Consider the following 5,953-nt stretch of genomic DNA (forward strand, 5'->3'; position numbering starts at 1 on the left):
GGGATCCCATCCTGGTTATGATATGACCGCAATCGAGGCACTGTTGGAAATCACGTCCAGATAGCCTGTCTGCCAAACCTCATTCAGCGGTCTGTGGGGGACATCCAGCATCTCCTCCCCCGCCCATTTATAGAATTCCGCAGAGAATCCATATTCTCCAGGCGATTTATGGTAGGGGAGATCAGAGATGACCTGCATAATTTCCAGCCGGGTAATGTCCCCTTCCAAAAGGTTGTGGCCCTCATCAGAGAGCGAGGGTAAAGCAATGTTGATGAAAAAGGCCTCTATCTGGGTGAGGGTGGACATTGATTCTGTGGTGTAGAGGTGCTGGTAGAAGTTTGCAAATTCATTGACTATCTCCTGGGGGTACGTGAGTGTCTCTCCTGTGCAGGTATTGATGGCCGGTATGGATAGGGTCGCCGTACTCTGGCACAGGTGTGCTGCTAACAGGCAACCAGCCTTCTTCCCCTGTTCATAGTGTCGTCCTTGCAAGTGTTGCAGCGCGTATTCAGCCTGGGAAGTGTATAGCTCATTCAAGCCACGCGGGGGCACTCCATTCGTCTACGGGAGGGGAGGGAGGGCTGGTCCGTATATTGTTGCGTTAGGCGCCTGATGTCAGTTTCCAGAGTAAATTGTTGTGCTTTACTTTCCTTGTTTGCCAGTGCTGCATCACGCATCATTTGTCCACGTATGGTCGCCTTGGCTGCTGCCCACATGACCCTCTTGGATTCCACAAAGCTGAGGTTATCCTGGACATAGGTGGATGTATGAGCTCACAGTTGTGCCTTCCCGCGTGGGGAGCGATAACATTGGACAGCAAATCACCATGGTTTGCGACACAAGGACACCAGGCCCAGCTGGACAGCTAAGTGGATTTGGGAGTGGTCCGACAGGCCCCCTTCCAGTATGCGGGCTTCCTGGGCATGCGCCACATGCTGTGTGAGATGAGAAAATAGTCCGGGTGGTGTACGCTGGAGACAAAAAAGTATATTCTCTGTCAGCTGGGTGTGTCAGCCTCCAGGGGTCCACCAGATCATTGTCCTGCATTTTATCAGACTGTAGGGCCCTGTCACTGTTGTTAGTTATGTCCAGAGGTTAAGTCCTGTCTAATACTGCGTCTCTAGTCAGGTTTCAGTCTCCCCCAATTACGTAGCGAGTGGCCCCAATTTCAGTCAGAAGGCGATTGATGCACAGAAAAAAATGACATTTTGAACCGATTGGTGAATAGATGGAGTCCACACATATTAAAGAGTCCCCTAGCTTTAATTTGGCGAACACGTACCGCCTCTCGGGTCAACCCATGATTTGATGACAGTGAGAGGTATACTCTTTCGTATCAGTATTGCAATGCCGCATTTTCATGGGGCGCCACCTCCTAGTTCCTGGGAGGTGAGGCTGCAACTAAATAACACTGTACCCACCCAGTCCCGGTGCAGTTTGTCGGATTAGGCCCTAACAGGGCTTCTCTTGAAGAAGGGCTATATCGGTCCATTTAGAGCTGAAGTATGAGAGTATTTTCTTCCGTTTAATGAAGTGAGTTAGGCCATTGACATTCCAGGATATGATGAGGAAGGGCTAGCCATGAGGGGGAACAAGAAGTGGGGGCGAGGGTGGGTAGGGTTGGGGGATGAAGTGAATGTGTTGGGGAGGGTAAATGTCGATATTGGAGATAACCGTTAAGGGCTGGGCACGGTAGGTGGGTAGTGGTGGGGGGTAAGGGATGGGGCACCCAATGAGTCCCAGCTTCCGAAGAGGAGGGCTGATGTGGGTAGGTGGGGTTTAAAGAGAAAAGAGAGATAGAAAGACACCAGGGGGGAGGGAGAAATGAAGTAGGGGGAGAGAAAGGAGAAGAGAGAAGGGGGAAAGACAGAGAAGAACAAAAGGCGGGAGGGGAAGAAGAATAGTAGAAGCAAACCCAAAAGGTATAAGATTGGCAGTACAAGCCTTAAATCGGGGAAAGGGGAGGGGGCAGAGCAGAAGGCCCCACAAGTCCTGAACTGTAGTTTGCGGGTCTATGCCTGAACCAATGAAAATGGAGCCCTGGCACTTGGCCAGCGGGTCCCCGGCTGGGAGGGGAAGCGCAAGACACACCAGATCCATCGATGCAGCCCAGCGCCGCGGGAGGACCGGCACAGTGGAGTGTGCCGTGACAAATGCAGCGGGTTGCCCAGGAGTGGGGTGGGGGTCTGAGGAGGGTGGGGCGTGAGCAGTGGCAGTATTAGTATCATTGCTGCTGCGCGTGTGTTGATGACAGTTGGTCAGTGTAGCAATGGTGGTGTGCAGCCATGGGGATGCGGCGGCGGTGGGACAACGGGGTGGGGGAGGGGCGTCCATCAACCCGCCTGCTGGGGTCCCCTCACCTCACCGTACGGTGACTCCCAGGCAACAGACGCAAGACATTATTACCTGCAGTGGGTGCAAGCAGCGTGGGGGAGATACTGTGGGCCCACGGAGGCCGGACAGGCAGCGTGAGGAGAGGGAGGGATGCAATCGGTTCGATCAGTGCAATCGGGGCAAACTGGGGAGAAGGGTCGTGCAGCCGCAGGAGAGGGAGGGGAGCGGATGGAGGGTAGGGAGAAAACAGGGGTGATTCGTGACCACTTTAACATTATAGCATTGGTGCTTTAAGACATCAAACAACAATCTTCTGAGTGTGAACAAATAGGGCTTCAAAAACCAGAAGGCAAGTTAGGTACATGACTCCGAAAGTCTTGACGGGTACTGAACAACATAGTGGTCTATCTATCTTCCCCTTCAAACCTGTAGGAGTACTTTACATTACAACAGTAAAACAACAAATGCAACACATATATGTGGGCAGGTACTCATCTATCCTTTGATGTGGTGGGGAGTCGATTGGTCCAAGCCCAGGGTCACCAGCAGCTTGACTCTTGTGGTAAAGTGGGTGGCTTTGATTTCAGGTGGGTGCTGTGGTAGGCTTCAGGTGGGAACGAGACTTGTCTCTGTCTGTTACTTGCATGTACATCGCCACCACGTGTAGTCCTCTGTCATTGTGGTTCTTCATTAGTCTCTCTAGGTCTCTCCCCCTGGGGTGAAAGTCTGCAGTAAGCCGGTCTGTCCCTGCGGGGGCAGGGCTCTGGGACAACGCGCTCTGAGCCACCACAGAAAGGTCCTGAGGCTGGGTCGGATTGGTAATGTCCATGGTCTGGAGGCCCTCCAGCAAAAAGTGCAGGTCTTCAGGATCGTAGAAGTCTTTGGACACACCGTTTTTTTGTGATCCACATTCTCGCCGGTTCGAACAGGCCGTATTTCACCTCCAGCTGACGCAGCCCGAGTTGGAGGGCCAGGAACGCCTTCCTACGCTCACTAGTCTCCCGGTCAGGAAGTCTGCTATATACCGAATCTGCTGCCCGTCCATCCGACTGGTCCATGCATGAGGGCTATTTGTAGGAGTTGGCGGGTCTGCATGTGTCGCAGGATGCAGGCTATGACTGGGCGGGGGCGACTGGCAGCGTCTCGTCACTTGGGGCCTAGTCTATGTGCTCTTTAAAACTCCGGGGGGGGGGTCGAAAGTCAGGCCAGTGAGCTTGGGCATGGTCTCCTGCAACAAGGAGTGGATATCTGTACCTTCAATGTTTTCAGGAAATCCAAGAAACTGGACATTGTCTCTGGGGCTCCTACCCTCTAAGACTATCATCTTGCTGCAGAGATACAGAAGTTCCTGGTCCCTGTCCTGGGAGGAGGTGATATGTGTTTCCACCACCGCCACGCGCTGTTCTAGCCCCGTCACTCAGAACTGAAAGCCTGCGATATCCAGGCATATGGATTTTGTTTCTGCCGTCAGTGAGGCCATAGCATTGTCCATCCCTTGCAGTCTGCGACCCACAGCCGAGATCTCTTGAAGGATATGGTCCATGGTTGTCTCCTTTGTTTGCTCTGCCATGTTGTGGTGCTGAGTGGTCGGATGCACCTCTGGGGCTGGGGGCAGCGTCCTTGAGTGTAATAGGGTTTCGGAGAAAAGTAATTGTCTCAATGGCTTGCCTGAGTTCTTACTCGACGACCTGCAGCCTGGCATCGCTGGCTCTGTGGTATGGATATGGCGCAGTGGTTTGGAGGCTCAGGAGTCTCCCACTTAGTGTTGGTGTGGGTTATAGCCACTGCGTGGGGGTGAGCGAACGATGTGGTGGAGGGGGAGGATTCTCGTCCCTCATAGCAGTAGTTCTGGCGTCTAGTGGAGGCCGGGTGTGATCCGCGGTATAGGCAGTGCCTAGAGAGAAGTAAGGGTCTTTACTCGTAGGTATGGGTCCAACGAGAGAGGGAGGTCCTGTGCGGGAGGTCACCGATCCTCAAGCAAAGGTTTTGACACCCTGCGCCATTAGGTCCACGGATCCCACGATATGGATGATGGAACAGCTCCTGACAGGTTCAGTGGCCTGTAAACTGTGTGCCCCACGTCCGTTGTGCTCAGTGGGAGAGAGGGTGGTCGACCCACGCTGTCCGGTCGCGATGACGCAGGATGGTGGCCCTTATGGGTTCCTGGCAGGCCTGGTGGGTCACGCTTCTCTTGGGCTGTACGCACAGTGGAGAGGATGGCGAGGGACTAGTGGGCTGAAGTCGCTCACCACCACTGCTGCGCCGCTGCTATTGTGCCACCTCGCACCAGTGCTCTCACTCTCTCGTCTCCGCACCATCAAAGGTCGCCAGATAATCGGCCTAGGCCAGGGCTCCTTGCCTCCCAAGAGGCAGGCACCCGGCACGCACCTCCGTCTTGGTGCCCTGCGTTCCGGCTTCATTGAGTCCACCTGGCAAGGCCTCATGCGTGAGTGCTTCCAAAAGAGAAAGAAAAAAGGGGGAGAGGGGGCAGAGAAATGTGGGGAACAAGGTCACTGGTGTTGGGGGGTGACCCCTTGTTGGGGCCCTGTGGTGATGCGCACCCCTTCCGGGGTCGCCGGAGTCGTCCCTTCCTCCTCCGCATGCCAGGCTGGGTTGCCACACAGGCCCAGGCACAGGCCCGTCTGAACGTGCTCTCCCCCCGGTGCGCGGCCCCTCCCTAGGTGCAGGCGTTCGGAGCTGCTGCCTTCCTCTGTCTCCGGCAGCGCTGATATGGCTTGGACCCAGGTGCCCCCATCCTCTGAGGAGAGCCCTCCTGAGAAGGGAGGGTAGGATAAGGAGAGGTGCGGAGCAGGCTCCCGGGTGTTGGGGGCGACTCAACCCCAAGTCCCCTCCCGGAGCCGCTCGGCGCCAACACACTCCCTCCTCCTTTCATGCCAGGCTGAATTAACGCAGGAGACCGTGGCTCCGGCCGGGGTCATAGGCCGCAGCTGAGCAGTCCATGCATGGAAGGGTTTGCGGGTGCGTTACGTGTTCGGGCGGCCCCCCCACAGTGGCATCTCACATCCTATCATCGGCGGTGGACTGGAGAGGCACCCCGCCCCTGCAGCGCCTCCACTCCCGGTCCAAGGCCCTCCGCCTTGCGGAGTCCTGTTCTCAGGTGGCCATCAATGCTCATGGCCAGATCACGCCCCCCCTTTAATATACTTAACTGCCAAATCATATTCTTGTAATTTTGACAACAGGAGAACAAGATGAGCAGACACTTCACCCAGACCATTTCCACTTAATAGATATACTGAAGGCTTATGATCTGTGTACATACCAAAAGAGTTACCCCAAATGTATGTCTTACATTTTTGCACCACCCAGACACACGTTAAAGCCTCACTTTCTATGGAGCTGTGGTTGTTTTCAGCATCTGTAAGCATTCTAGAAGCAAATGCAACAGTATTGTTCTGTCCATTGACCCATTCTCAAAAAACAGCTCCCAGACCATTTAGGTCCTCAGTGATGAAGGATTTACCTGTGGTAACAAATGATTTTAAAGATGGGGCATTGAGTACCAAACTCTTAATTTCCTCAAAAGCCCTATTCACTTGAAAATTCCAATCAAACTTGTTGCCTTTTTTGAAAAGTGATCTCAAAGGTTGCACAGCCA

The sequence above is a fragment of the Pleurodeles waltl genome, chromosome 11 (assembly GCF_031143425.1).
Source record: "Pleurodeles waltl isolate 20211129_DDA chromosome 11, aPleWal1.hap1.20221129, whole genome shotgun sequence".
Taxonomy (NCBI): domain Eukaryota; kingdom Metazoa; phylum Chordata; class Amphibia; order Caudata; family Salamandridae; genus Pleurodeles; species Pleurodeles waltl.